The sequence below is a fragment of the Heliconius melpomene genome, chromosome 15, assembly GCF_056956725.1.
Source record: "Heliconius melpomene rosina isolate 202511_hmr_F chromosome 15, ASM5695672v1, whole genome shotgun sequence".
NCBI lineage: Eukaryota > Metazoa > Arthropoda > Insecta > Lepidoptera > Nymphalidae > Heliconius > Heliconius melpomene.
In genome coordinates, this window is record NC_140403.1 from 13,244,422 (window position 1) to 13,254,421 (window position 10,000).

The 10,000-nt window shown below is 51.0% G+C and overlaps 1 non-coding gene and 1 pseudogene across 1 annotated transcript; both read left to right on the plus strand.

Annotated features, from left to right (window-relative positions):
* The window catches only part of LOC146531787 (large subunit ribosomal RNA), a 7,553-nt pseudogene extending 2,711 nt beyond the window's left edge, over positions 1 to 4,842 (plus strand).
* Positions 4,843 to 7,741: 2,899 nt separating this feature from the next.
* LOC146531788 (small subunit ribosomal RNA) lies at positions 7,742 to 9,644 on the plus strand. Its single transcript, XR_014878826.1, has one exon. It is a non-coding gene; the product is annotated as a small subunit ribosomal RNA (ribosomal RNA).
* The last annotated feature ends 356 nt before the right edge of the window (positions 9,645 to 10,000 follow it).

Consider the following 10,000-nt stretch of genomic DNA (forward strand, 5'->3'; position numbering starts at 1 on the left):
TTTCTGCCCAGTGCTCTGAATGTCAACGTGAAGAAATTCAAGCAAGCGCGGGTAAACGGCGGGAGTAACTATGACTCTCTTAAGGTAGCCAAATGCCTCGTCATCTAATTAGTGACGCGCATGAATGGATTAACGAGATTCCCGCTGTCCCTATCTACTGGACTACATAATGGTTACGTGCTGCAACAAATGCCAGCAATATGGGCACCCTGAAAAGTTCTGCAGGTCGAAGGAGGTAGTTTGCGGACGCTGCGGAAATACTGGGCACAAGACGGAGGCATGCAAGTCGGCCTTCACATGCTGTGCAACATGCAAGCGGTTCGGGAAGAAAGGTAGTGAATCGCACAAGACAGCATCTAAGGATTGCCCAGCGAGGATGTTCGCGGAGAAAAGGAGCGTTGAAATGACACACTATGGATAAGCCGTCCATTATAAGCGTTGGGCAGCTGAACTTGCAAGGATCAGCAACGGCTACACAGGAGTTACCCATAATATGCAGGACACTGGAGTTGGATCTTGTACTAGTCCAGGAGCAATATTGCCAGACCAGGACTCTTCAGCACGGACCCACCTCCAAGGCAGGAATTATGGTGAACAACCAGCGATTGGCAGTTACTTTTCTTGATCATCTCAGCAACGACCATTGTGCAGTAGCTCATGTTTGCCACCAAGGTCTGAGTATTTACGTCATATCTATGTACTGTCAATACTCACACGACATTGCGGTACACCTACAGCATCTGACCCATGTACTGGACAAGCTGACGGGACAGAGAGTGTTAGTGGGCATGGACAGCAACGCTCATTCACCATTGTGGCACTGCGAAACCAGACAATATGTGGGAAGAGGACCGGATACGGAGTACAGGAAGACGCAGATGGAAAGTTTCATACTTGGAAGAGATCTTGCGATACAGAACGTGGAAGGTCAGCCTCCAACATTCTCAGGAGCAAACGGCTACTCTAACGTTGACTTGACGCTAACAAGCAGAGGAGTCTATGTGTCACAGTGGCGGGTACACGAAGGAGCAAGTGTCAGCGATCACCAGCTTATAACTTTTGTGGTCAACGGAACTGGAGCGCCAGACTCGGTGCACTGTGGCGAACAGCACATGCGATTTCGCGATCATGGTGTTAACTGGGAGCGCTTTCGGGGTGTGCTGCATTGTAGAATGGGCCAACTATCGACACGGAAACCAGCAGCTAGCATATGTGAGGATTACAGTCGTATCCTTACTCGAACGGCTCAAGAGTGCCTGGGCACCCGGCAGGAAACTGGCAACCGCGGATATGAATGGTGGAACCCAGAGCTGGATAGGATGCGCCGCTCAGTCGGGAAAGCGCGTCGGGATTGGCAGCAGTCACGCAAGAGGAAGAGCAGCCGCGAACCGGAGCTGCATGACTCCCTGCGTCGTGCCAGAATCCAGTACAAGGAAGCGATGAGAAATGCTGAGATAGCTTACTCTCGTGGAATAGCGGAAACCGGCAACGACGATCCGTGGGGGTTGGCGTACCGTGTCTGTTCGGGCAGGATACGTCCTCCCTCCAACGTCATGCATGGTATTCGCTTACTGGAGGAAGTCAACACCACCACAGCTGAGGCAACAATGACGGGTCTGCTGTCGACGCTGTGTCCGGATGACGACCCCCGTCACGACACTTCGTATCACAGAGCGGTAAGAATAGCTGCAGCATGCTCTCCCGGAGGGAAGAACTCAGAATTGCCAAGTCGTAAGTGTCTTGAGCAAATCATTAAGGATCTGCCAAATACTGCGCCCGGTCTGGACGGAATCACTGCAAAGATCATCAAGCATGCATGGAGAGCCAGTGGAGCAGAGATGCTCCTAATGTACTCTGCGTGTTTGGACGAAGGCATATTTCCAGATGTTTGGAAAGAGGGGAAGCTCCTGGTCCTGCCAAAGGGAAACGATCGACCGCTCTCGGATCCAAAGGCGTATAGGCCGATTACTCTTCTGCCTATCCTGGGAAAGATATTAGAACGCCTAATTATAGCTTGCGCTCCTAGCCTGCAGGGAAACATTTCTTCTTCGCAGCATGGTTTTGCTCGTGGAAAGTCTACGGTCACAGCATTGCATGCAGTACTTGACCGAGTTGCGAGTACCGAGCAGAATTATGTCCAGCTGATACTACTAGATATATCCGGGGCCTTTGACAATGCCTGGTGGCCCATGATCCTGACGAAAGCCAAACAGGGGGGTATCTCGCCGAATATCTATAAGATTTTGGTGAGCTACTTCAGTGGGCGGCGTGTCGGGTTATTTGTGGGAGACCAGGTGGTGTGGAAACGCTCGACCATGGGATGCCCACAAGGATCTGTCCTTGGTCCAACTCTATGGAATCTCCTGCTCGATGACATCCTGCGGCTACCTATGCCCGTAGGGGTCAGGACGGTGGCTTATGCAGACGATGTCACGATCGTTATTGAGGCGCCGAGTCGGGCGGCTATTGAGCATAAAGCTTTAGTGACGCTCAGCGCGGTATCGGAATGGGGAAAACGGAACCGTCTTAAGTTTTCTGCTGAGAAATCGCAGACTTTAACCATGAAAGGCAAATTCAAGAGACCTCCTACGATTAGACTGGACGGTGCCTCGGTGACGCACGTGAATCATGCCAGGTTGCTAGGGGTGTGCATAGACGAGGCTAGCTCCTATGTGCAGCATGCGAATTTTGCCGGCCTCAGGGCTGTGAAGTGCTTCGGGAAGGTGTCGAGAATATCGGCATCGACCTGGGGAGTCAGGTACAGAGCCCTTAGGATCCTGTACGTAGGTACCTATGTGGCCACACTTACCTACGCTGCGGCCGTATGGTGGCGACGCTCGTCACATTATGCAGTGCGGAGCGCCTTGCTCCGTACACAGCGCCCGGCCCTGGTATTGCTCACGAAGGCTTACAGATCTGTCAGTACCGCAGCGTTACCTGTGCTAGCGGCAACTCTCCCTGCTGATCTGGAGGTCGTTCGCGCAGGACGAGTCGCGCAGGAATGTCCGGGATTGGACACAGGTAAGGAGCGCAACTCGCGGAAAGATTTAATTACCAGGGAGATCTTTACTCAGTGGCAGGACAGGTGGAGCTCAAGCGCGGACGGGAGGGAGCTGTATGCTTTCTTCCCTCGGATCGCTGATAGGATGTCCTACGTGTGGATCGAACCGGACTACGTTGTGTCGCAGATTTTGACTGGTCATGGTTGTTTTAGGTTCCGCCTTCATAAGATGCGGCTTTGCGAGTCTGCCGAGTGTTTCTGCGGGCATGAGGCGGAAACTCGGGACCACGTACTGTGGGATTGCAGTTTATACGCGGAGGAGCGCCACGAGATGCTGACTAACTGGTCAAGAGTTGAGTCTGGCCCAGTCTACCACGGCGACCTGGTGGCAAGCGCGGAAGGATTCAGGCGATTGCGAGCTTTTGCGCATAAATGGCACCGCAAGAGGAAGGAACAGGAAACTTGATCCAAGTCTGCTCGGACGCGAAGGGATGGCTGTGTGTCGTCAAGCCCCAGAAAGGGGAGAGTTGACAATAAAGGGACAGGATATAGAAATTTGTAGGAGTCAAGAATCCGCACTGGGAAAGAGCTTTTACGCAAGTACCGTGCGGACTCCAATGTTTCGGTCCGTATGCCCAAAGGGCGGGTAGGACCATGGGTGGTTGGTGGGTTGTCCCTATCTACTATCTAGCGAAACCACAGCCAAGGGAACGGGCTTGGGAGAATCAGCGGGGAAAGAAGACCCTGTTGAGCTTGACTCTAGTCTGGCATTGTAAGGAGACATGAGAGGTGTAGCATAAGTGGGAGATCGTTCGCGGTCGTCGCTGAAAAACCACTACTTTCATTGTTTCATTACTTACTCGGTTGGGCGGAAGCGGTGCGCGGTCGATAACAATCGACGGGCGTACGGTGTTTCGTTCCAAGCGTGCAGAGTGGCGGCGTGGCGGCAACGCTCGTCGCCATACAACTCCCGCGTGATCCGGTTCGAGGACACTGCCAGGCGGGGAGTTTGACTGGGGCGGTACATCTGTCAAAGAATAACGCAGGTGTCCTAAGGCCAGCTCAGCGAGGACAGAAACCTCGCGTGGAGCAAAAGGGCAAAAGCTGGCTTGATCCAGATGTTCAGTACGCATAGGGACTGCGAAAGCACGGCCTATCGATCCTTTAGTATAAAGAGTTTTTAGCAAGAGGTGCCAGAAAAGTTACCACAGGGATAACTGGCTTGTGGCGGCCAAGCGTTCATAGCGACGTTGCTTTTTGATCCTTCGATGTCGGCTCTTCCTATCATTGCGAAGCAAAATTCGCCAAGCGTTGGATTGTTCACCCATCAAAAGGGAACGTGAGCTGGGTTTAGACCGTCGTGAGACAGGTTAGTTTTACCCTACTGATGGCTCGTCGTTGCGATAGTAATACTGCTCAGTACGAGAGGAACCGCAGTTTCGGACATTTGGTTCATGCACTCGGCCGAGCGGCCGGTGGTGCGAAGCTACCATCCGCGGGATTATGCCTGAACGCCTCTAAGGCCGAAGCCAGCCTAGCCGAATCCGGCAAGGATACGCTCACTGTGGAGCCCCGAGAGTCGGGAGGCTCCAAACAATGTGACTTTACTAGTCGCGCTTTACTCGTAAGGTGCGACGTCGAAGCCCTATTTGGAACGCGGCGATCGGTGCGAGCGGTCTTAACACGTGCACCACGGCGCCGAAGTTTCTGATATGACTCAGTTCGATGTCGGGGCTCGGAATAGTCTGTAGACGACTTACGTTCCTGGCGGGGTGTTGTGCTCGGTAGAGCAGCGTCGTGCTGCGATCTGTTGAGACTCAGCCCTACGCCAGGTGATTCGTCCGAGGACGTGTCACCACCCGTCGCGTCGTCTCGTGTCGCGCGCTGGCGGCGAGTCGCTCTGCGACCGCTGCGACCGCGAAACTGTAGAGACGAACGAAGGCGGACGACGTCGAGCGTATCGAGGAGCGGCGCGCGCGTTCCACCCACTCACTGTGGACGAGTGGACGACGAGTGTACGCTCACGATCGCGTCGGCAGTGTGCGTTATAACCACGAACAACTACGTGGGCTGCGCCGCGCCGAGCCGCGGCTCCGCTTCCGCTCGTATGTTCAGTTAAACACTTAAACAACACACACAACAAGTGTAAAGTATACGAACTGCGTGCGAGTAGAGCGCGGGGCCGACCGAGGCTAGGGCGGTGGGGAAAATTATTGGACTATTCATTACACGAACGACCCCCGTTCGATGCGAGCGAGCTTCAACTTAACATCTACAGTTTGTCATTTTCACTTTTCATTACACGAACGACCCTCGTTCGATGCGACCGCGAGCGTCCTCCCCGAGAACCTCCGTCGGCGCGGCGCGGCTCTCGTATCGCGCGCGAACAATACACGAACACCGCCCCGCCGTCGCCGTCGGGTAAGACAAAGATTCAACTTGACATCCAAAGTTTGTTCAATTTTTACTTTTCATTACACGAACGATCCCCGACCGATGCCGATGCCGATGCCGCCGAAGTAATTCTTTCATTTATTATTAGCGTATACAAACTTACATTCACTAATCTGTCTATCTTCTATATTCTACATATATTCTATATATATATATATATATATATATATATATATATATATATATATAAAAGGACTTGCGCTGTTACCTCACTGACACTGAGGTAACAGCGCACGCAGGTACCGCGGTAAATTATTTAGGGATGAATTCTAATAAACTATTAAACATATGTTTAATGAAATATTTTTAAGACGACTGTCTAAATTTAAAATTTTATAATAATCGGTGGCGTTTTAAACATTTTTCCATACAAACAACTTTCAACCCCTTATTTTTGCACCCTTAAGGGAAGAATTCTAGAAAACTATGAAACATGTGTTCAATTAAATACTTTTAAGAGTCTGAATTTCAAATTTTATAAAAATTGAACAACGGTCAACGAACTTTATAAGAAGGCATAAAAGACAGTCCGTAAGAATATTAAGGGAACTACTAACCGTTTAAATAAAAACACTTCAAAATAATTATATTCATTACGGAAATTGTGCGTAGCTCCTTACGCAGTGTACTTTTTATTTAATCATTCTATAGTTAGAAATTTTGATTTTTAAAAGTATTCAATTGAACACGTGTTTCATGGTTTTCTAGAATTCTTCCCCTAAGGCTGCAAATAAGGGGTTGAAAGTTTGTATGGAAAAATCTTTAAAACGCCACCGATTATTATAAAATGTTTAATTTAGATAGACTCTTAAAAATATTTAAATGAACATGTGTTTCATGGTTTTCTACAATTCACCCCCTAAGGGTGCAAATAAGGGGTTGAAAGTTTGTATGGAAAAATCTTTAAATCGCCATCGATTTTTATAAAATCAGAAACGGTGGTGGTGGTGGTGGTGGTGGTGGTGGTGGTGGTGGTGGTGGTGGTGGTGGTGGTGGTGGTATTGGTGGTGGTGGTGGTCGTGGTGGTGGTGGCGGTGGTATTGGTGGCGGTGGTGGTGGTGGTCGTGGTGGTGGTGGCGGCGGCGGCGGCGCCGGCGGCGGTGGTGGTGGTGGATGCGGTGGTGGTGGTGGTGGATGCGGTGGTGGTGGTGGTGGTGGTCGTGGTGGTGGTCGTGGTGGTGGTGGTCGTGGTGGTGGTGGTCGTGGTGGTGGTCGTGGTGGTGGTCGTGGTCGTGGCGGTGGTCGTGGCGGTGGTGGTGGTGGTGGTGGTGGTGGTGGTGGTGGTGGTGGTGCTGGTGCTCTTGGTCACGGTGTTCACTCCCCATCAACTCTCATTCACCATTCCACCCGGCCGTCCGTCTGTCAGTCGGCACGTCCCGAGTGTCGCGACCGTCGCTCTGTACATATGTGAGGTGTCGACGAGCCAAACGTATGAGCGTAGTCGACCCTCCACGGAGGTTTTGTAGTAGTATTCGTGTGTTACTATAACGCATAAATACACACAACACACCCATACCACACATAATATTGTGGTGTTGTACAGTGTCGGTCGACGGGCGCGCGCGTGCGGTTGGTTATGTTTGTTGTGGGGGTTTGTTGTGGGGCTCTCTCGCTCTTCTTGTGATTAGTAGTCACAGTTTTGCGTAGAGTGTCTCGCGTCTCTCCCCATTACGGGCATCAACGCCGCACGATTTGCGTTGTTCGTATATCAACTTTGATACATTGTTATATCGATGTTTGTTCAGCGACCGTTCTAATACCAGTGTGCGCGGCCACCCTTTGCGGGGCGACACGTTCCTTTAAAATTGGCCACGATCTCTCCAACACCGAGCGTTGATTTGTATACACAACATGTTCACGCTCATGTTAAACGAGAGATTATGAGAGTGTGTTGTGTGCGTTTTGCGACCGTTGTCGCTGCGCACGCATCAAAGATCTCGTCAGAGAACGTTCAGTACTGCGACCGAGCACCGGCACACACCGCCACCGCTTTCGTCTTCGTTCTAACCGACGACGGCGTCTGCGCGTGCGTTGTGCGGCGCGCGCGTCGTGTGTAATATCGGAGCGGCGATAGTTTGCGCGCGAACCGACATGCATTCATTCATTCATTCGTTTGTTTGTTTGTTTGTTTGTGTGTTATCGCTCGTCGCGTAAGCTTTCAAAGTTCAAAATTTATTATAATTTTATTTTTTAAAAGTCATCGCGACGCGTCTCTCGACGCCCGCGTTCGACGTTTAACAAAATAAATAAAACAACGCGAGAGTTAGCGATGTTGTTATTGTTAGCTCCCTGGTTGATCCTGCCAGTAGTTATATGCTTGTCTCAAAGATTAAGCCATGCATGTCTCAGTGCAAGCCGTATTAAGGCGATACCGCGAATGGCTCAATATATCAGTTTTGGTTCCTTAGATCTTACTCAGTTACTTGGATAACTGTGGTAATTCTAGAGCTAATACATGCAATCAGAACTCTGACCAGTGATGGGATGAGTGCTTTTATTAGATCAAAACCAATCGACGGAGGGCTTCGCGTCCGAAGTCGTTAATTTTGATGAATCTGGATAACTTTTGCCGATCGCATGGTCAAGTACCGGCGACGCATCTTTCAAATGTCTGCCTTATCAACTTTCGATGGTAGTTTCTGCGACTACCATGGTTGTCACGGGTAACGGGGAATCAGGGTTCGATTCCGGAGAGGGAGCCTGAGAAACGGCTACCACATCCAAGGAAGGCAGCAGGCGCGCAAATTACCCACTCCCGGCACGGGGAGGTAGTGACGAAAAATAACGATACGGGACTCTTTCGAGGCCTCGTAATCGGAATGAGTACACTTTAAATATTTTAACGAGGAACAATTGGAGGGCAAGTCTGGTGCCAGCAGCCGCGGTAATTCCAGCTCCAATAGCGTATACTAAAATTGTTGCGGTTAAAAAGCTCGTAGTTGCATTTGTGCGCCGCGCTGTCGGTGCACCGCATCCGCGGTGATACTGACACGTCTGCGGAGCATATCGTCGGTGAGCCGGCGGTAAAACGCCGGTTCAATATCAAAATCCTATCGCGGTTCTCTTCGGTGAGTGTCGAGATGGGCCGACAATTTTACTTTGAACAAATTAGAGTGCTCAAAGCGGGCTCAAAATGCCGCTTGAATATTTCGTGCATGGAATAATAGAATATGATCTCGGTTCTATTTTGTTGGTTTTCAGAACTCCGAGGTAATGATTAATAGGGATAACTGGGGGCATTCGTATTGCGACGTTAGAGGTGAAATTCTTGGATCGTCGCAAGACGAACATCAGCGAAAGCATTTGCCAAAGGTGTTTTCATCAATCAAGAACGAAAGTTAGAGGTTCGAAGGCGATTAGATACCGCCCTAGTTCTAACCGTAAATATGTCGTCTAGCGATCCGCCGACGTTAATACAATGGCTCGGCGGGCAGCTTCCGGGAAACCAAAGATTTTGGACTCCGGGGGGAGTATGGTTGCAAAGCTGAAACTTAAAGGAATTGACGGAAGGGCACCACCAGGAGTGGAGCCTGCGGCTTAATTTGACTCAACACGGGAAATCTCACCAGGCCCGGACACCGGAAGGATTGACAGATTAACAGCTCTTTCTTGATTCGGTGGGTGGTGGTGCATGGCCGTTCTTAGTTGGTGGAGCGATTTGTCTGGTTAATTCCGGTAACGAACGAGACTCTAGCCTGCTAAATAGGCGTCGTCATTTAGGTGTGCGCGATTTCGGTCGCGCAACTCACTGGCGACGTATTAAAATTCTTCTTAGAGGGACCGGCGTCTTCGAGCCGCACGAGATTGAGCAATAACAGGTCTGTGATGCCCTTAGATGTCCTGGGCCGCACGCGCGCTACACTGAAGGAATCAGCATGTTCTCCCTGGCCTAGAGGCCCGGGCAACCCGTTGAAACTCCTTCGTGCTGGGGATTGGGGTTTGCAATTATCCCCCATAAACGAGGAATTCCTAGTAAGCGCGAGTCATAAGCTCGCGTTGATTACGTCCCTGCCCTTTGTACACACCGCCCGTCGCTACTACCGATTGAATGATTTAGTGAGGTCTTCGGACCGACACGCGGTGGCTTCACGGCCGTCGGCGTTGCTGGGAAGTTGACCAAACTTGATCATTTAGAGGAAGTAAAAGTCGTAACAAGGTTTCCGTAGGGGAACCTGCGGAAGGATCATTAACGTGTTTGTGTGTTGTCGAAATACATCACACATAACAAAGATATATGATTATACAAAAAAAAGGCGATGAGAGCGAAAGCGCCCGCGCAACATTTTCGACGAAAAGACAACAAATCGAGAGCGCACGACGGTGCATCGCGTCGCCACAGAGCGGAACAGTGCCGCCGGCGCGCGCGCGCGCGCGCGCTCCCTGCAAACTTGCTGGAACGTGTGCACGTGTGCGTGCGGGGTGGTCGGCTCGGCGAGCCGGCGGTGGAACGCGATCGACGCAGACCGGTGAGAATCCGCGCCGCGAGTCGATCGCACCGCTGCTGACAGGCTCGCCGCTATACGAGTCCACACCACCATAGGCGTA